This window comes from Solanum stenotomum, chromosome 1, assembly GCF_019186545.1.
Source record: "Solanum stenotomum isolate F172 chromosome 1, ASM1918654v1, whole genome shotgun sequence".
Lineage (NCBI taxonomy): Eukaryota > Viridiplantae > Streptophyta > Magnoliopsida > Solanales > Solanaceae > Solanum > Solanum stenotomum.
In genome coordinates, this window is record NC_064282.1 from 69,498,001 (window position 1) to 69,521,126 (window position 23,126).

The following is a 23,126-nucleotide window of genomic DNA, read 5'->3' on the forward strand; positions in this document are numbered from 1 at the left end:
AAATCAATTCTTACTTTATCATTTATATTCACCAAATTGAAAGCAATAATAAATTTTATGTTGGTGAGAATAATAAATTTTAAAAAGAAATGATGTGATTATTAATTTTATTTACATATGAAATAAATGTTTAGTAATTATAATGTGGGTTGTTTTAACAAAATATAAACTTGTGGTTCAACTTTTGTATTAAAAAAATCTCAAATTCCATATCATGATTTTTGGAGAATATGGTATTTCATCTCATGATATGAAATCATGCGACAGAATCAACGTGAAATCGCATGTCCAAACACTGATTCCATATCGTGATATGGTATTGCATCGCCAAACGCCTACTTAAACTTTTGATCCCCCCGCTTGCCTCATAGACAAATCTTTAAGGTAAAAAGTTAAAACTTGTTGAAGATATTCCAAAAAGTTCTATTTATGTTATATTAAATAAATGATTGAGTTATCAATATGGTTTGATTTATAAAAGTAAGTGGTCGAAACTATGCATTGACACCTAGATTTAGCTTCACTCATCTAAAAGTGTCACGCCCCTAGACCCCACCCTAGACGTGACACGACACTCGTACCCTTTAGGCCCGAGAGCACCAACCAACATGCTTAATCCAGATAATCTAATACAAATACCAATGAGGAAGGTAAGGCCCATTCTAATCAACCTTCGAGAAAATTCAAAAGAGGAAAACGAATTCAAACTCTTAATTACCAAACTGAATCCAACTAACCATAGGCCTACAAAACATCTACTAACAGAATAACAATATCTACACTGGGACATGGCCCCCGACATACCATGAAAATTAAAGGAAAGACTGATAAAAGAAAACTCAACTTTACGGAAGATGGAAAAAGAACCAAAATGTTGACAAATATCCCTTAATGATCTACTGCTGCCTGGAACCACGAACATGTGCCTCCGATCCTACATCATGAAAAGATGTAGCGTCCAAGGACGGTCAGTACGACGAGTACTGGCATGCAACCTAGGAGAAAGGATAAACAATATACATATATATAACATACCATAAAGAAAAGACAAAATCATAAGTGCAGACCCAAACTATTTAGACAAAGAACTTTCAAAAATTATTAATTCTGAGTAAGGTAGTGTTTACTGACATAATGCGACCCACGAGTTGTATGGGTTTGGCCTCCGCCCGACTGAGAGCCCCAATCCATGTATGCCCCATGATTTTGAGAAATATAAAAATTTGGCGAACCAAACTCTCCCAAAGAAAAGACTGTAGAGGTTGCTCTGATTAACAACCTACTGTGGTCATCCATATTTCAGGACAGGGACCTCCCACGTCGACAAACGTGGTTTTGTGTGATGAGACACAAGGACCTTACGCATTCTCGGTGATACTACCAAAATCTCTTTAAGCTCCCCAATTAAAACTTTTACAAGGTTTCATTTATTAAGAGTTATCTGAATAAGGCATATTCTTATTGGTATCATCATACCAAGACTGCAAGCCATTGTAACCATGCCAATTTGATAGTTATCCATTTAAAACTCTTAAACCGTCCTTTAAAAATCAGACTCATTTATGTTTAAACATTTCGTTCAATGCCAACATCCAAGTCATAAAAGAACATATAAAATGCAAAATCATTAGCATTTAACCGAGACGAAGAAGTACCATTTGTTCATCATTTAAACCAAAGCTTTTGAAGGACTCATAGATCTTCAAAATTCAATATTTATAGGGGAAACCCTTTTCAAAATCATATGAGGAAATTCACCCATTCAAAACCAACAATCCAAATTTCGGAATCATAGTATAGTAATTTGAACACAATTAACAAGAGAGGAACATTTGTGATCAATTTTCATGAACTCATCTCTCAACCCTTACCTCAATTTGTAATTTAGAAATTACGAATAATAAAATAAAATATAAATCTTGTATGCGTAGTTTGAAGTAGAGAATGTTCAAACATGCCTTTTGACGAAGAACTTAGGAAAGCGACTTTGAGAATTTATAACCTTAGATCTTTTTTCTTGAAGTGTTAGGGAAGAAGAGGAGACGCGTTTGACGTACCTTATCAAATCTTCTAAAATATAGCTTTTGGGGAAAGTTGATAGTCATGGATTAGGGTTATGGAATGAGGAAATGACTAAATCAACCCTCCTAAAACGTGAAAGGAAGAAATGACTTAAATGATTTTGGAGCACGTGCGCAGTCACACAACTGGAGGCTACTTAGAGCGACCCTTACACTAACACTGACTTGCTAGCACGGTTGATTTCCACTTCGCGCGGTGAATTGCACAGAATCTGTAGTGCTCAGGAAAATAGGCATAACTTTTAGCACATAACTTGGATTGACGAACGATTGAAGAAGTTGGGACAAGGGCTTCACAATCTTTCATTTTCTTGGTATTAGGCCATAAAATCTTAATACTCTAGGAATCCCTTATGACCTTAATTCACATCCAAAGATCTTCCCAAGGAAATAAATTATTTTAATTACCTATTCAACATTAAAAATCATCAGATTTGGAGTCTATGACTATGGTCATAGTTTGAAAATTTGGAGCATTACAAAAAGACTAAGAAAATAACATAAAAATAAAATAAAAAAGAGGGTTAATTTTTTACGTAAGAAATGATTCGTGCTACATAAAATAAAGAGATAAATGTCAATAATCACACCTAAATTGTGTCTTTTTTTGAATTTTATACCTAAACTATTGAAAATGTGATTTTAATACCTAAACTAACTTGTTTAGGGGACCTGGTCCATGGATTGTCAAATTTGAAGTTTGTAGGTGACAAGATATGTGATGCATGCGCAAAAGGGAAGCAAACCAAGTCATCCTTCAAGCCAAAGAAGGGTGTCAACATTACCCGACCATTAGAACTTCTGCACATGGACCTGTGAGAGTCCAAAGCAGATAAGGAAAGAAGTATATCTTGGTGATAGTAGATGACTTCTCTAGGTTAACCTGGACCATGTTCCTGTGAAATAAGGATGAAATAGTGGAGATTCTGATAATCTTTGCAAAGGAGACTCAGATGAAGCTAAATCACAAAATTGCAGGGATCAGGTCCGATCATGGTACCGAATTTGTAAATTCCCAAATCGAAGGGTTCTCGCTGACCATGGAATAAATCACAATTTCCCAGCTCCTAGAACCCCTCAACAAAATGGGGTTGTTGAGAGGAAGAACATAATTCTGGTATATATTGAAAGAACAACGCTGATTGATTCAGATCATTTGAATAACTTCTGGGTTGATGCAATGAACACAACATATTATGTCACAAACATGTGTATCATCAGATCAATGCTCAAGAATACACCTTATGAGATGCTGAATGGAAGAAAGCCGATGCTCAGTTATTTGAAGGCCTTTCGTTGTAAATGCTTTGTACTAAACAATGGGAATGATGATCTTTGCAAGTTTGATCCAAGAAGTGATGAAGGAGTCTTCGTGGGCTATTCCTTAACAAGCAAGGGAACACTTTGTGTGGAAGAAAGTGTTCATGTCATCTGTGATCAATTAGGTGGAATGAACAATCTCGAAGACATGGATGAGTCAGAACTTGAAGAACTGCTGCGAATTCAAAGAGATAGTCTTGGACATGAATTGGCTAAAGAAAAGGCTCCAGATGATGGAAATGTTACAGACTCTATGAAAGGACCTGGTCCTTCCACTTCTTCAGATATTGCTAATAGAGAAGAGGCCAACGAAGAAGTTCCTGAAGCAGAAGAACAAGTTGCGGAACCTGATGAAGAGGTTACAAGGAAACCAGGGTGGAAACATCAGTCCTCTCATCCCATGGATAATCTTGTCTCTCCCTTGGAGTCTGGAATACACACTAGATCAAAGACTAGAAATCTAGTTGTTTTTTCAGCTTTTATCTCCACTATTGGCCGAAAAACATTAAAGAAGCTCTAAAGGATGCTGATTGGGTCAACTCAATGCAGGGAAGAACTTCACTAGTTTGAGAGGAGTAAAGTATGGCACCTGGTCCCCATACCTCTTAACATAATGATTGTTGGAACCATGAGGGTCTTCAGAAACAAGTTGGATGAACATGGGGTTATCACAAGAAATAAGTCAAGACTAGTTGTGTAGGGGTACAATCAAAAGAGGGAATTAACTATGATGAGACATTTGTATCACTGGTAAGAATGGAAGCAATTAGAATACTAATTGCTTTTGCTACATACATGGAGTTCAAACTGTTCCAGATGGACATCAAGGGCACCTTTCTAAATGGTTACCTAAAAGAGGAAGTCTATGTCAAGCAGCCACCGAGGTTCGAAGATGTTGACTTACCCAATCATGTGTTGAAGTTAGACAAGGCCTTGTATGGATTGAAGCAGGCTTCCAGAGCTTGGTATGAATGACTGTCAAAGTTTCTTCTCGAGAATGACTTCAAGAGAGGAAAGACTGATAACACTCTATTCTTGAAGTCAAGAGGAAATGAGCTCCTTGTAGTGCAAGTATATGTGGATGATATAATCCTTGAAGCCACTTCAGACACACTTTGCAAAGAATTTGCAGCACTGATGAAAAGTGAATTTGAAATGAGTATGATGGGGGAACTCAATTTCTTCTTAGGATTATAGATCAGACAGTCTACTCAGGGCACTTCAATCTATCAAGAGAAATATATCAAAGAACTCCTCTAAAAGTTCAACATGCAGGAGTCAAAGATTATTGATACACCCATGAGCATGAGTACCAAACTCGACAGTGATGTATCTGGCATAAATGTGAATGAAACTATGTATAGGGGAATCATTGGATCTCTTCTTTATCTAACTGCAAGCAAGCCATATATTGTTTTTTTAGTGTAGGGATATGTATGAGGTTTTAGGCAGCTTTGAAGGAATCTCACCTGAAGGCAGCAAAAAGAATTCTAAGATATTTAAAAGGTTCTGATGATCTGGTCCTATTCTACCCTTCTGGGGATTCTTTTAACCTAATTGGATATGCTGATGCTGACTATGCATTTTTTTGAGTGACAGGAAGAGCACCTTAGGAATTACTCACTTTCTAGGGTCATCTCTAATTTCATGGGGAACAAAGAAGAAAAACTCAGTAGCTTTGTCTACGACTGAAACTGAGTATGTAGCTGTTGCTTCATGTTGTGCTCAACTCTTGTGGATCAAACAACAACTTGAAGATTTGGGTGTCTTCATTGATGCAACTCCTATTATGTGTGATAACACTAGTGCAATGAACACGGCAAAAAATCTAGTTTAACATAAGAGGACCAAGCACATTGATGTGAGACATCATTTTCTTCGTGATAATGTCGAGAAAGGGATTGTGGTCATGAGGTTTTGGAAGACTGAGGATCAAGTAGCTGACATTTTCACCAAGGCACTGAGCAAATATTCTTTCCTGAAGAATAGGTTGAGACTGGGGATCCACAAGCTAAATTAATTCTCTATAAAATCCTTCAAGTGAACCTTTCATTGGCTAAGTTTAGGGGGACATGTATCTATACTTGTTTTAGCTTGCTGTATGAAGAATTCACAACTTGTACCTAACTGCATGTATACACTCATCGCACTCTGGCTCAAGGGAAGACTCAGTCACACTGATCAGGGAAATTCATATGGCAAGCACCACGTCCTCTATTAAGGTCAGTATTAATGTGATAGGAGTTAAGGGTAGTTAAGTAAATAGAAAGTTAGTTGAAGGTTGTTAGCTTTACTGTTAGTCAGTTAAGGAGCAGTAATGTGCATATTATAAATGCACTCTTTCATTGTAAAGACACCATCAGAAAATAATATCCTCTCTTCTTCTTTTCTTCTTCACGATGCATCTCTGATTAATTCATCAATGGTATGTTAGAATTGTTCATAATCAACAAGTATCACTTTACTATGTTGAGTTATTACCTAACGGTCAAATTGCCACGTGTCATCATCTATTTTTTCATGTCAGTTACAAACGTCTTTTCGTCTTTAAAACCAAGAGTCATTTCTATTTGGGAACCCGATACAAACACTATATAGGTCCTCCAATCTTTGTTTCTCTCTATAATCTTCTCTGTTTCTTTTAATTTTTTTTCTTTCTTCTTCACCACAAACTGCTTCTTCTCGGTTATCAGAAATGTCCAATCACTCATCCTCTTCCAAAAATCCCATTCCCCTTGAAGTTGAAAACCCTAATTCATTCCAGTTTTCAACCCCTCAAGTGGAATCTCTTCGTTCTACTCCTGTGTGGGGTAGGCGAAATGGGTGAGTATGAAACTCCTCAAACTGAATTAATTACTCTATCTTCAGTAAATCCCACTGAAGTACTGCCTTATTCTCCTATTTTGTCCTTGTTAAAATGCTAAAATTCGAAAGCCCAATCAGTAATTAAGCCTGTTGGTGTGCCTCGTGACGATCCTGGTGTCACTTCTCAACTAGGGGTTGTGTCATCTATGATGTCAGAGCAGTTGCTTGAAGGGGATCTTCCTAAAGGGAAAGGTATGTAATCAAATATTTTGGCGACTGGAGAAGAATGGGTGATGCAAAGTCTGGCTACTCTAAAAGGATACATTCAACCTCCTTTCTCTGAGGCCGAGTACAAAACGCCAAATCTTGCAACTACTAGAAGCAAAACTGTTTTTTGACAACACCCCTAAGGACTCAATGGGCAGTGATTCATTCCACGAGGATAAGGCGGAGGAAAGCAAAACTCACCTTCGGAAGCGAAGAGGAATACGAGGAGCAAATGCTATTGTAGATCCTCCTGAAGAAAGCAACAAACCAGGTGTTGTCCAAGAGGAAGTAGGGCACAATGAAACAAATGAGGTTGAAAGAAAAAGAAGAGAGAAAGGAAATGGAATAGTGGTCGAGCCCTCATCAAATGTAAACAAGAAATATATAACGCAAGGAGTTCAACAAAAACTTTTGGGGGATGCTATGGTAGCCAACAAGACTCAAACTGCTAAAAAAGTTCTAAATTTGATTGCTTAGACTATAGAGTCGAGTGAGACTATATCTGAGGATGTTTCAATGGCTGTGGCAAAGAAGAGAAGGGAAGAGAAGTAGAGGAACAAAGTGTGAAAGTTCCAAAGGTGACCAGGGGTAGCAGAAAATCACCAGTAAAAAAGGGTCACCAGGAAAATGAAGACAAATTCCATGCCCAAAATGGTTAAGGGACAAGGTCCTTCTACACGAAGAAATGAGGAAGACAAGGAATTGACCAGAGAGGAACAAATTGAAGAACTTAAAAAACAAAAAGGTGCTCAATGGCAGAGTGTTTGATCCTGCCATTATTACTGAACTAGGGATGTGCAACCTGGTGGACTATGTGGCCTTACAAGATTAGGAGCAGCTCTTTGAAAGTCCAGTGCTGGTACTTCACGAATCTGAGGTACGGGAATTCTACTACCGGATAGTACTACTTGAGGATGGAGGAATAAGTTCCAAAGTTTGTGACATCAAAATAAATCTAAATGGAGAGATCTTGGGGATTATGTTGGATGTACCATGCCAGGGGATCAGGCCCGTGGCAGGCTGCAAGCCTTGTATGCTTTACGTTCAACGGGCATTCAAGTATGAGAACATGAAGTGTGCTGGAGTTCCAAAAATATTTCTCAAGGGGGAGCATCATTTGTACTTTGAGTGTGTGAACAAAGTACTGTTGCCTCGATCGCAGATGCGAACCCTTGCTTCCTCTGTAGATATCTTCCTGATGGAACAGTTGGAAACATTTGAGGCCATCAATCTTCCTGGTATCATTCTTGAGCATCTACAAAGGATTATGTGAAAAATGATAAGCACGGGATAGCCTATGGGTATTTGCTAAACCATGTGTTCGATCACTTTAATGTGCCTTTGGGAAGGAGTACCTGGTACTATCAAGAAAACCTTCTCAATGGTCACCCTCATAAATGTGAGTGTGTAGAGGGAAAGATCAAGGCTAAGTCCCAGGTTTCTGACCTTCTTGAGAAACATGAAGCTTTCAAAAGGGAAATGGAAGATTTTGCAGTCATTTTGGGTGACAAAGAGGTTGAAATTGCACGACTAAAAGCATTGCTTCAATAGGCTCAATCTCAAGGACCAGGTACCGGTACGAATGACAAAGAAGAAGTCACCAGGTTGAGAGACGGCAATGCTAGACTGTCTGAGTCAAATGCCTTTTCAAAAGAGGAAGTAAAGTCTCTCACCAAGCAGCTCTATCCGGTTCATGCTGATGCGAATAGGCGCATGAACATTCTTCTAGAGTCCTTTACCCCTCGTCCCCCTTCGTCCTAAATTGTTCTTTTACTTTGCCCCTGTGTTGTTGATTCCCATTGAACTCAAAGTGGCAATTAGTGTTGTGTAATCCTTAACAGTTAGTATTGCAGTACTTTGATCTTTGCTAATATATTACTCTGTTATTGTGTCATTTTGTGTTCCCTACCTAGCATGTTTGCTTATCTATTATGTTGTCTATGGCTCTGAATTCTGTACTCTCTTGCTTCACACTTGTGTATATTTACTGCCTCCATTTTCAATGATACCAAAAAGGGGAATATATATTATTGTGATTGTATCATTAATGCTTGTTGCAGACAGGGGGAATGGTGTTGCAGACAGGGAAAATAGGGGGAACGGTGACAAGGGGAATGATCTCATTTTTTAATGAATACTCTCTGTATTATATGTTTGTTTGTCATCATCATAAAGGGAGAAAATGTTGGATTACAGGTGATTGGATTATAGTCATAAACACAGGGACTGGGTCCCTGCGAGAGTGCTCTTGTCAAAATCTGTAGTGTTGTACATATGTAAAGCTATCATGTTAGGTGGTTGGTGAGAATGGCAGTGTACTGCACAATGGGAGTGGATGAGGTCGTGTTGTTCAGTGGTTAATAACCTTGTTGGTGGTTGATATATGCAAGACAACAAACAACATATTATTCATTCAGAAAAAGTGAGCAAAATATCTTTTTGAGAACTCAAGCACAAAAGGAACACACACTGCAAGGGACCTGATAGATGAATAAAAATCCTTCTTGAGTGTAGTTGTTTAAGAGTGTGTGTAAGGTGCTAAACTTGCAGGATTCGTTTCACTTGTGAAAAGAAACGTATCAAAATCTTTGTGTGTACTGTTGTGGGAACATTATTAGAGTTAACTTTGTGTCTTACGTTTTGAAGTCTATACTAATTAAGAAGTAGTTGATACAGTGGGCAATGGATGCATTGCTTTGGCTCAGTAAGTAATACAGTTATTACTTAGTGTGAGAGTAGGAGATTAATCTCATTGTTGTATTTGGAGTCTGTTTCACTATTAACGTGTGCTAATGGAAGTAGTTGAAAATCCTATGTAACAGGTCGTAGTTTTACTCCCTTGAGCTAGGAGGTTTCCACGTAAAATCTCTTGTTCTTATTATTGTATGCTTTTACTTTCATTGTCTATCTGTACGTTCTACCTGGTACTACTGCACATTGGTGGACGCACTTGGTTTTTCAAGGTTCAAGGCTCGGGTCTTATGTAATGGCTGTGTCGGGGCGAGATCAAGTCCCAAGTCAGGATTGGGATGGGTCTTGGGTCGACCGAGTTGGGGTTGGAGATCAAGTCCCTATTCAAGGTTGGGGTTGGGTCACATTTTTGGTCAAGTTGCGTCTCGTATTTCAGTCGGTTGGGTTTTATCGGGTGAGGGTCGGAGTTGTGGGTTGGACACAGGCTACCCTCCACAGATAGTGGGGGAGGGGTGGATCTAAGTAAAGGGTGACCCCTACCCATTTTAAATTGCTCATATCAGCTTAACTTACCCATTTGACACCTCAAAACTCTTTAAGTTATATGTTGTTTTTCCAGAAAAAAAAAACATTTAGAAGGTAAGGGCTCCACTTATTTCAATTTGAAGTTATGTAGGGATGATGGTTTGTGTAATTTTTAGTTTTCTCTCTCTGTACATAAATATGATGGATTGATTCTTGTATAAGCCTAAAAAAGTCGTTTATTTTTTTCCTATAAAGGTGCATATGCTTCTATACTTCGGATCCGGTGTTTAATTCGTTATAGAATATGATTTCATTATGATTAATTTTAGATTCAGTTCGAGACTTGAGTATTTATATCTCGAAATTGGTTTAAATTCTACTAATACTCAGCATATTGCTCTTTTTCTCTTCACTGGCAAGAAATTACTCTTTCTTGTGATTTCAACTAGAAATATGAAAATCATATCAAACTAATAAAGGAAGATATTTCTCACGGACTAGTACAAATAGTTTTTATAAGTCCTTACAAGATGGCTTATGGGATAGATATTCAAACACTTGTTATCGATAACGGAATTGCACGATCCAAGGTTAGAAAGAACAAACCTCTTGCAATTTCAATTTTATTCACTATGTTGCTCTTTAATGGATATTCAAACACTTTTTTCTTTAGGTTGGGTTTGTTGGGGATGATGCTCCAAAGACTGTTTTTGAAAGTATAGTTGGTGTTCCTCGTTATACTGGCCTCATGCTTGGTATGGAACAAAAAAATGCATATTTTGGTCATGAAGCTCAGCATAAAAGAGGTATTTTGATTTTGAAATATCCAATTGAACATGGCATGGTAAAAAAAACTGGGATCATATGGAGAATATCTGTCATCACATATTTTACAATGAATTCCATGTTGCTCCCGAGGAGCATCCCATTCTTCTGATGAAAGTACCACTTAACTCCAAAGTAAATCGGGAGAAAATGATCGGAATCATGTTTGAGAAATTTAGTGTTCCATCTATGTATGTTGAAATCCAGTTGTTCTATCTCTGTTCGCTAATGGTTGCCTATTTGGTAAGCAGAAGAGAAGAAATACTAGTTCTCTACTACTTAATATTAGCTAGTCACTAATTTCCTTTGTTATTCTACAACCAGGCATTGTGCTTAATTTTGGTGATGGTTCGACCCACACGGTTCCCATCTATGAGGAACATGCATTTCCCCATGCTATCTCATGGTTAGGTATTGGTGGTCGTGATCTTACAGATTATTTGTGGGAGCTTATAGCCAAAAAAAGGTTTTGAATGTAACGCAGTAATAGAAGAAAATATTACTAGGCGTATGAAAGACACAATTACTTATGTTGCACTGGATTTTGAAGAAGGGCTTTGAGCTTCCTGATGGACAAATCTTTTATATTGGTGCTGGGAGTTTCCATTGTCCCAAAGTCCTATTTCAGCCATCATTGGTCGGAAAGGGACCGATAGGAATCCATGAAAAAGTCTACACTTCAATCATGAAAATTGATGTTGATATTAGGAAGGATTTATATCATCCCCAAATTAGAGAAGGCGTGGTTGGCACTCGACACCTTAAGCAATCGAGTTAGCCATATAAACATACCAACTGACTTAACTGAGGGCTTAGAAGGTCAGGCATCATAACATCAAAAATACTATGACTGGACCCTTAAGGTCATAACCTGAATTTCGATAAGTCACACAGACGAAGGTAGACAAACCAAAGATAATAAGGTACTAGCTAGCCAACAAGGCTACAATGAAGATATACACACATACATACATATCTAAACATGCCAAGCCTATGTGGCTGGAAACTGGAAGCTGCAGAAAGAAACCCAGAATGCTGTGTCCACAATAGCCTCCATGAGTGAAATAAGCACTGGTCGGGACAAGGCCCCAATTATACCCAAACTGTACAATAAAAGTAACATCCTATGAAACCTCCAGGAAGAAGTGGAGCTTACCAACTCATAGCTGAACCCCGAATCCTACCAGAGGGGTTAATCAGAATCCCTACATGGACCAGCATGCACGAAACAAAAATGCATCCCAGGCAACGGGACATCAGTACGAATAAAAATGTACTGGTATGTAAGACAAAAAGTAAAATAATAAATAGTTACTGTAAAAAGGGGAATAAGATACCACCTGAAACAGAAACTCTGGTAGCCGCCATGGCTAACATCAAAACTTATATATTCATGTCATACCCAACCAAATGCTAGCAATAGTGGTGCCTTCCGGTAGCGAACCGGGATCATATTCACCAACTTGTGGCCATCTATGTCTCATACGTATAGATATAGGCAATAGTCCCCAACCTTCCGATTAAAGCTCGGAAGTAGAATGCATAACATGTAATGTCATGGATCCGTAATGCATTTGTTACCTGAATCATGTTGCCAATCTTGACTCATTGGTACTCTTGTCCTCATAATCTCGTAATCACTTTCGTATCACATGTAAATATCTCGTGAAACTTATATACTTGTAGATTAAACTGGAACACTTAACTTGGATTTAGAAAGGTAACTTAAACTTGAGGATGTTCATGAAGAGCTTAAAGTTCCTCACTTAGTATCTATATATGTTTCCTTAGTGGTTTGTCAAAGAAAGTATTTCAGAAAAATCCGTACTTTAGTAGTTTAAACATACGATTTATGTTTAACAGTTTTGGAGATCGACGTTTTATTTTAAAGTTTTCAAAAAAATATAAATTAGTGAGGAAGGAGGATTGATTTCATATTGATATTGTTCATCCCTAATATTCTTAAGTTACTGCACCTAAAGAAGAATAATAATTTGTACACATGGACCTATAGTCAAGAGAATCAACAAAATGACATAAAGACGCCAAATACCCTATCTAACCGAACGAGTGGAATAGCAACATAATGGAGTCACAAAAATACGCCAGCTGCAATCTCAATGCCTTTCACAAAAGGAATTTCTAACAATAGAGTAGTAAAGCAATATTTGCCAATATAGGATTCAAAAATTCGTGCTCAAAGGAAGTATAGAGCTTAGCCTTAACATACCTCGATTTTGGGTCTTGTTGTATCAATATGGATTGTACCCCCCTTCCTTACAGTATGTAGTCTACATAAAATCATGTCACACAACCATTACAGGTAGAATATTAACACGTTAGGGTCAAAGTAACAATTTAGAGCTCACTAGCAGAGTGATTAGTTCGCCAAACCATTTTTAAATGTATGCTTCATTACCTTCTCTTCTCCAAATTACAGCCTCAAATTAATGATATAACATACATTTTTGCAGCAGCTATTAACAAGTGGAGACCTACGCAATAGTTAACAACAACCAAATAGAGTATGCCTGCACAACAATTAAAACTCGGCGTATCGCGTCACCCCTCTTTTCCAACCCAAAATAACCATAACCACGAGTCTTCAAACCATTAAAGCCATAATATATATATATATATATATAGATAAGACAGTCCTATAATTGTTTAATATAACCATAAATATTTGAACTCGCTGCTTCCAATCATCATCCTATACGTTCGTCGACTAACTACATTTGGAGTCATGTCTTTCTCTTCATATGCAATAAGAGCTTAAAAGGACAAAACCTAAACTTAAACTTGATGGAGCTTGCAGTACATTAACATGTCTTGTCAATAAGAAACAGTCTCCTTAAAGGCAAGACGTTGAACCAAGAAGAAACAATTTGAAAATTGCAATGCAATAATAGAACCAACGTTACACTAATTTATGTTACAATCAAATATCCATCTATACTACTTCTTCTGTTCCAGACTCATATCAACAAGATCCACACACATACAAAGCATTTACAAAAAAATTTCAACAACAACAATATCAGAAAATACTTCAAAAGAGCCCAACATCACGTAACTATCCAAACACGATTTTTCCAGCTGTTTATTCGTTTTTTGCTTAGATAGCATTGCTATAACTTGGAATCACTCAATAAAATGAAGGGTGATAATTATTACCTCCAAACAACAGCAACACCAAATAAAAAACGAGACTCCTTCACCTTGAAGAATCCTTCAAATCACAACCAACAAGGAGGAAAGGAATAACACAATCTCTATGAATGTTCCGAGGGTGAAACCACGTTGAAATGATGATAATCTTTGCTTGGATGATAGGAGAACCTTTAGAGAGGATTTAGGATTGTTTTATTGTTATTTTGATTGAAAATAATGAGATGAAACGAAGGGAAATCTGATCTTATAATGCTAAACCGACATATGGGTTAGGGGCCCACCTTCACGTGCCTGCTTGTGCAGTCTCACTAAAATCTGAATATCTCTCAATTCTGAAGTCGTATGGACAAATGATTTAATGCATTGGAAAGTAGACACGTAGACCTTAGATTTCATATATTGGGGTTCTTCTAAATCTTTATAGATTGTTAGAAAAGCTCCAAGATATTTAACCTAATTTTTAGAAAATTTATCAAAGAAACTTACTTTAACTTTTGCCAACTTTTTATTTCTCAACTTGCTTGACTTCAAAACTTAACTTACGATCATTGGGCGACTATATCACCTTATAAAACATCATTATTAGCATATAAGACACTCTTTGTCTTATCCCCAAAGGTACTGGTTAACTTAAGCGCTCTGAACGGGCGGAGTATTAGAATAGACATTCTTTAACTCGAACTTGTTTAAGGGCATCCTTGACCCATAACGTTAGTCTAATTCATTGATTTTTTTACCACCCCTATGCAAACTTATTCTCCTAACATGATACACCAAGTCATATAAACCTCATACACTCATGCAATGATACACATACTATGCGGAAGAATCACATGGTCTCACATTCTCCCCTCCTTAGGAATATTAGTCCGCGAGTGGATTCGAACAATCTCTTGGTTGTATTCCTTGCTGGTATTGTGCTATTTGCAAGGCTCTATTTGTTACGTTCGCAAATCTTAAATCCTGTTCTGAAAATCCACTTATAAGGCTTCGTATATCTAGCTTTAGAAAATCCATATAAACTACATTTTTTTGGTATTTAAATTCCAGTTAAGTTTGTGTACACGAATAATTGTCAGTCATTCAAAAACAACTCAGCTTAAGTCGTCAATAGTTGCGGGTAATTCTTCCCTATTTCCTCCTTGGCTTCTCAAGTTATTTCCTCAAGTTGTCATTCCACCATAACACTTTCATAGAAACCACTTCTTCGGTCCAAATCTTTCTTACCTGCCAAACCAAAATAGCCACTAACACCTTAGCATAAAACAAGTATGTAGAGACAAGAATATCCTCAACGGGCATAATTCAAAGCATTTTCGATGAACTTCTATAAACTAGATACATGAAACACTGGATGAACTGCTTTAAATTCTGAAGGGAAATCAATCTCGTAAGCCACCCTACGAATCCTCTGAATAATATTATATGGCCCTACATTCTTTGGACTTGACTTTCCTTTCTTGACTAATCGCATGAAGCCCTTCATAGGCCATACTTTGAAGAAAAACCAATCTTATTCATCAAACACTAAGTCTCTTAGTCAAACATCTGCATAAGACTTCTGACTACTCTATGATATCTACAACCGATCTCTACTAAGCTACCTTCTCCATAACTTGTTAGATTAGATCATGGCCTAGCCACTCTACTTCCCTGATCTTGAACCAATAAATTGGTGACCTGCACTTTTTCCATATAGTGCTTCATAAGGAGCTATTTGAATACTTGCTTGGAAGTTGTTATTATAAGAAAACTCAACCATTAACACCCGATCACACCAGTTTCCATGAAAATCTAGCACACATACCCATAACATGTCCTTGAGTATTTAGATTATACGTTTGGCTTGGCCATCAATCTAAAGATGAAAATTCGTACTAAGATTAACTTGAGTCCCCAAACCCGTCAACAAGGATCTCTGTGTTGTGCTATAAAATATGTCCATCTATTTGAAGTAATCTATACTGAGACATAATTGAGTATAAATAACTCTCTAATGTACATCCCAACATATTCCACCAGAAGATAGTCCTGACTATACAGAAATGGGCTGATTTCGTCAACCTGTGTATTATCACCCAAATGGAATTTGATCTTCCCTCGCGAATGCGGAAAACATGTGACAAAATTCATATTTATCTCTTTCCACTCCCACAATGGAAAAACTATCTCCTGAGTTAGCAAACTAAGCTTCTGATGCTCTACCTCTCTCTATTGACAACATATCTCCTTAATACCATGACACATTTTCATGGTTCTTATGTGAACAGAGAAGCGAGAATGGTTCACATGTCCCATATTATTCAATAGAAGCCATGTGGGATTCAGAACATATAACTGGTCTCTGAATATGAAGACTGTCTATCCTACTCTATCAAAGGTGAATTTTTATTTTTTTATTTTTTTTGCTTTTAAGCCTTGCCTCTGAGCTGATGTAAGCTAGGATCTTCACTTTTTCAAGCCTTCACCTCCACAAATAGAGATGATATTACCCAGTCCTAAATTATGACTCTAGTATCATTGGTGTTTTATAATATAACCCCAAACCAGCTAGCTGATGGAGCTCTTAGGCCATCTCCTGGTTCTCAATTCCCAATGGTGATAAACTACCCATTACGACTGAGGGCATCCGCTAATATATTTTACTTTCCTTGGATGATATAATATATCCACATCAATAACTTTCAGCGATTCATTCCATCTGCGCTATTGTAGAATTACCTCTTTCAGTCTAAAAATATATTGGGGGCTCTTAGGATCTGTATAAATATCAACATTAAAGACATTCAAGTAATGCCTCAAAATCCTCAAGGAATGAATAATTTCAGTCCACTCTAAATCGTAGGTCGAGTAGTTCTTTTCATTCTTCATTAACTATCATGAAGCATAAGCAATTACCTTTCTTTAATGTTTCAGAACATAAACCAGCCTAACTCTTGAAGCATAATGAAACATTACATTACTGTCTTGACCGTCTTGTAGGGTCGGAACTGGTGTTGAAGTCATTTGATATCTCAGCTCTTGGAATCTCCCCTCGTAGGCTATTGTCCACCGAAACTTAACTTCTTTTTAAGTCAACTTTGTTAGAGGTGTTGAAAGTGGAGAAAATAAAAAAAAATCCTTCCACAAAACTTATATAATACTCCACTAACCCTCAGAAAGATTTGAACTTCGACCAGGTTCATAGGTCTATGCCAAGTCTTCATGACCTCAGTCTTCTGTAAGTATACCTTAATACCAGCATCTAATAAAGTATGGCCCCGGCAAAAAAAACCATTACATACAACCAGAACTCATACTTTGAGAATTTAGCTTACAACCTCTAACCTTGGGGTAACTGAAGCACTACTTAGTGATGATCTCTATGATTTACCTCTGAATGAAATGTACCAGAATATCATTAACTAATACAATTACAAACAAGTATAGAATGAGATGGATATACTATTCATCAGGTTCATAAATATTGTTGGGTCATTCGCCAATCTGAAAGACATTACAAGAAACTCAAAATGTCCATCTCTAATCATGAAAGTTGTCTTTGAAACATTACTCTCTCGAACAAGTACCTAGTGGTACCCTAAATGTAAATCAATCTTTGAGAAGCATCCTACATCATATAGTTGGTCGAAAACACCCATCAATCCTTTGTAGTGGATATTTGTTCCTTATAGTCACCTTATTCAGTTGTTTTGTAGTCTATACACTTCTACAATGATTCATCTTTCTTTAGAACAAATAACATTGGTGCACCGCTTAGTGATGCACTAGTCCTGTTAAAGCTCTTATATAATATATTCTTCAATTTTGCTGGTGCAATTCTTAATGGGGAAATTGATATCGGCAGAGCATCTTGTAATGTATCACTAGAAAAAATTTGTCGCTTGTTCCAGGGAAATAGCAAGAAGCTCACTTGGAAATACACCTAGAAACTCATTGCCCACTATAATCACTGAAGAGTTGAGGTCTCAATATCAATATCTTATACTCGCTCGGAAAATATGATAAGTACAACCATGGGCAAACATTTCCTTGCCAAAATATTGCAAATAAACTTGCCTTTTGACATTGCACCATTAGCCTTCCATTCTCATACTACTTCCCCTAGGAACTGAAATCTAACAGTCTTCTCTTGGTAGTCGACATCGACATAATAAGGTTTCCACCAATCCATGCCCATATCAATAACAAAGTCGAGAATCTCTAGCCCTATCATGTCTAAAATTTTTTTTATAACAAACAATCTCTACTGTAGAACCTCGATAAATCCTCTTGAGCGTATGTGACACACAAAGCACGATTCATATTTCATATGTACTTATAACTCAGCTCTATAGCACGATCTATAAATTGAAAGAAATGTAACCAGTCCAAAATGCCCTAGAGCCTCTTGATTATAAGTGTGGTGCACAACACACTCTTAAGCAAGAATCTACAAGACACGGCTTGTGGACTCCCTGGGACACGACCTGCTCTGATACCAAGTTTGTCACGCCCCAAAATAGAGAAGGCGTGGCTGGCACTTGACACATTAAGCAATTGAGTTAGCCACATAAATATACCAACTGACTCAAGTGAGAGCTTAGAAGGTCAGGCAACATAACATCTAAAATACTATGACTAGACCCTTAAGGTCATAACCTGAATATCGATAAGTCATATAGACGAAGGTAGACAAGCCAAAGATAACAAGGTACTAGCTAGCCTATAAGGCTACAATGAAGATATACACACATACATACATATCTATACATGCCAAGCCTATGTGGCTGGAAACAGGAATCTGCAGAAAGAAACCCAGAATACTATGTCCACAATAGCCTCTATGAGTGACATAGGCACTGGTCAGGACGAGGCCCCAATTATACCCAAACTGTACAATAAAAGTAACATCCTATGAAAGCTCCAGGAAGAAGTGGATCTTACCAACTCACAGCTGAACCCCGAATCCTAGCAGAGGGGTTAATCAGAATCCCTACATGGACCTGCACACACGAAACAAAAATGCATCCCAGGCAACGAGACGTCAGTACGAATAAAAATGTACTAGTATGTAAGGCAGAAAATAGAATAATAAATAGTTACTGTAAAAAGGGGAATAAGATACCACCTGAAACAAAAACTCTGGTAGCCGCCATGGCTGACATCAAACCTTATATAGATTAAACATGTATGGTATGCTCGCATAATCGTATGTTGTTAATATATATATATATATATATATATATATAGAAATGGAAATGCATGTCATACCCAACCAAGTGCTAGCAATGGTGGTGCCTTCCGGTAGCGAACCGGGATCATATTCGCCAACTTGTGGCCATCTGTGTCTCATACGTATAAATATAGGCAATAGTCCCCATACCTTCCGATTATAGCTCGGAAGTAGAGTGCATAGCATGTAATGTCATGGATCCGTAATGCATTTGTTACCTAAATTATGTTGCCAATCTTGGCTCATTGGTACTCTTGTCCTCATAATCTCGTAATCACTTTCTTTATCACATGTAAATATCTCGTGAAACTTGTATACTTGTAGATTAAACTGGAACACTTAACTTGGATTTAGAAAGGAAACTTAAACTTTAGGATGTTCATGAAGAGCTTAAAGTTCCTCACTTAGTATCTATATATATTTCCTTAGTGGTTTGTCAAAGAAAGTATTTCAGAAAAACCCGTACTTTAGTAGTTTAAACATACGATTTACGTTTAACAGTTTTGGAGATCAACGTTTTATTTTAAAGTTTTCAAAAAAATATAAATTAGCCAGGAAGGAGGACTGATTTCATATTGATATTGTTCATCCCTAATATTCTTAAGTTTCTACACCTAAAGAAGAATAATAATTTGTACACATGGACCTATAGTTAAGAGAATCAACAAAATGACATAAAGACGCCAAATACCCTATCTAACTGAACGAGTGGAATAGCAACATAATGGAGTCACAAAAATACGCCAGCTGCAATCTCAATGCCTTTCACAAAAGGTCTTTCTAGCAATAGAGTAGTAAAACAATATTTGACAATTTAGGATTCAAAAATTTGTGCTCAAAGGAAGTATAGTGCTTAGCCTTAACATACCTCGATTTTGGGTCTTGTTGTATCAATATGGATTGTACCCCCTTCCTTACAGTATGTAGTCTACATAAAATCATGTCACACAACTATTACATGCAGAATATTATCACGTTAGGGTCAAAGTAACAATTTAGAACTCACTAGCAGAGTGATTAGCTCACCAGACCATTTTTAAATGTATGCTTCATTACCTTCTCTTCTCCAAATTACAACCTCAAATTAATGACATAACATACATTTTTGTAGCAGCTATTAACAAGTGGAGGCCTACATAATAGTCAACAACAACCAAATAGAGTATGCCTGCACAACAATTAAAACTTGGCATATCGCCACACCCCTCTTTTCCAACCCAAATAACCATAACCAAATCCTAACCACGAGTCTTCAATCCATTAAAGCCATAAAAACTCTATATATAATACAATCCTATAATTGTTCAATATAACCATAATAACTTGAACTCGCCGCTTCTAATCATCATCCTATACGTTCGCCCAATAATTACATTTGGAGACATGTCTTTCTCTTCATATGCAATAAGAGCTTAAAAGGACAAAACCTAAACTTAAACTTGATGGAGCTTGCAGTACATTAACATGTCTTGTCAATAAGAAACAATCTCCTTAAACGCAAGACGTTGAACCAAGAAGAAACAATTTGAAAATTTCAATGCAATAATAGAACCAACGTAACACTAATTTAGTTACAATCAAATAGCCATCTGTACTACTTCTTCTCTTCCAAACTCATATCAACAAGATCCACACACATACAAAGCATTTACAAAAAAATTCCAGCAACAACAATATCAGAAAATACTTCAAAAGAGCCCAATATCACGTAACTATCCAAACACGATTTTTCCAGCCGTCTATTCGTTTTTTGCTTAGATAGCATTGCTATAACTTGGGATCACTCAATAAAATGAAGGGTGATAATTATTACCTCCAAACAACAGCAACACCAAATAAAAAACGAGACTCCTTCACCTTGAAGAATCCTTCAAATCACAACCAACAAGGAGGAAAGGAATAACACAATCTCTATGAACGTTCCGAGGGTTAAACCATGTTGAAATGATGAAAATCTTTGCTTGGATGATAGGAGAACCTTTAGAGAGGATTTAGGACTGTTTTATTGTTATTTTGATCGAAAATAATGAGATGAAATGAAGGCAAATCTGATCTTATAATGTTAAACCGACATATGGGCTAGGGGCCCACCTTCACGTGCCTTCTTGTGTAGTCTCACTAAAATCTGAATATCTCTCAATTCTGAAGTCGTATGGACAAATGATTTAATGCATTGGAAAGTAGACACGTAGACCTTAGATTTCATTTATTGGGGTTCTTCTAAATCTTTATAGATTGGTAGAAAAGCTCCGAGATATTTAACCCAATTTTCAGAAAATTTATCAAAGAAACTTACTCTAACTTTTGCCAACTTTTTATTTCTCAACTCGCTTGACTTCAAAACTTAACTTACGACCATTGGGCGACTATATCACCTTATAAAATATCATTATTAGCATATAAGACACTCTTTGTCTTATCCCAAAAGGTACCGGTTAACTTAAGTGCTCTGAACGGGCGGGGTGTTAGAATATACATTCTTTAACTCGAACTTGTTTAAGGGCATCCTTGACCCATAATGTTAGTCTAATTCATTGATTTTTTTGCCACCCCTATGCAAACTTATTCTTCTAACATGATACACCAAGTCAAATAAACCTCATACACTCATGGAATGATACACATACTATGCGGAAGAACCATAGGGCCTCACAATTTATTTTCAAACACTGTGCTTAGTGGTGGCTTAACTATGTTTCCTGTCTTAGAAGAACGTATGAGCAAGGAAATCACTTCTCTTTCTCCTAGGGGCATGAAGATCGAGGCGATTGCACCATCTGAGAGGAAGTACAACACCTGGATATGAGGATCAATTCTAGCTCCCATCTATACTTTCAAAAGAGTTCATTTCTCCTTACTTTATTTGACTAATCGATAAATCAATATTTCAAGTCTTAGTCTCGAATGATTGGTTCTAACTATGAATGTTGATCTTGGGCATATTTATATGTCGGATTATTATGAATTAATCATCTTTAACATGAGTTTTCGGACATACGCTAATCTAATTTACCCATTTTGACTTAGAATTATGATTACTGTACACTAATATACGTGAGTATCTATTTAGCAGGGATCTTAAAGGAAGTGATTGATAAAGAGAGCAACAGAAGAAAGGATTGGCAACCGAGGCCCACGAAAAAGCTTGGTGCAGTGCCCCAGCCTCAGTGGCGCACTAGGGGCGCGATGCTCCAGACCAAAAGTTTAGAAGCCTCATTTTGGTGCACTGACAGCATGATGCCCAGCTTGCCAGGCATGATTTTGGCGCGATTCCCCAAGGATTGACTAACGTTTTGGCAAAATTGGTTTAATTAGGATTCCTTTTTGGACTAGAATTGGAAATTATTTTTCTAAACTCTATAAATAGGACCCTAGGTTTATTTTGTAGAGGTTCGACTTCTTTTTGGGGTGCAAGAGCAAGGATTAAAGTTTTTTAATAGGTTTTGATTCTCTAACTCTTCTTTAATTTTGGAAATCGCATGAACAATACTATTTTGCGGTTTTTGAACATTATGAGTGGCAAAACGCCCTTGTTCTGGGGCTGTAGCTACGAGTGATTGTTGAGTATTAATGGTTTTGAATTAATTCATGGTTATCGCTTTTAAGTTACTTCTATGTTCTTGTTTAGTATTTCTTGACTGACCATCATAGATATAAATCTCGTGTCTATTCTTAAAATAGGGAAACACTAAGGTAGATAGACCAAAGAATATGGAAAGCTTGATCTTCCATTAAGTTGAGTTGATTTGTGTTTAGGAGTGATGCACGAACGAACATCTAGCTTGGTTATAAAACATGATGAAATATAAATGCTCGGCAATTAGGACTGCCTATCCTCGCTTAACAATGTATTTAGACAGCTAATTGGAGTAGGCAATTAGAGGTCGGGAGACCATGATCATATAATCAATCCTGTAAATCAGTAACTTGATGACCTAAATTAGTTCATTACCTGAGATACGATACATGAAATCAATGCATGCCGCAGCCTTGGAATTGTCTCTTACTTGCTTATAACATCAATTTGAAGTCGTTCACACTAGATTTTTTTTATTTATTGCATTAGTCGTAGTAGTAATAAACAACATTCAACCTCTTTTAAAGTTACTCTTGTTGAATTGTGGAATTAAGTTAGAAAATATAAGTTGATAATAAGTCTCTTGGGAATGATAACTAGTTTCTAAATGAAACTATATTACTTTCGCGACCGTGTACACTTGCGT

General features: G+C 37.0%; 1 pseudogene; it reads left to right on the plus strand.

The window, feature by feature from the left end:
- The first annotated feature begins 10,219 nt into the window (after positions 1–10,219).
- On the plus strand, positions 10,220–21,781 carry LOC125855936 (actin-53-like; annotated as a pseudogene).
- The last annotated feature ends 1,345 nt before the right edge of the window (positions 21,782–23,126 follow it).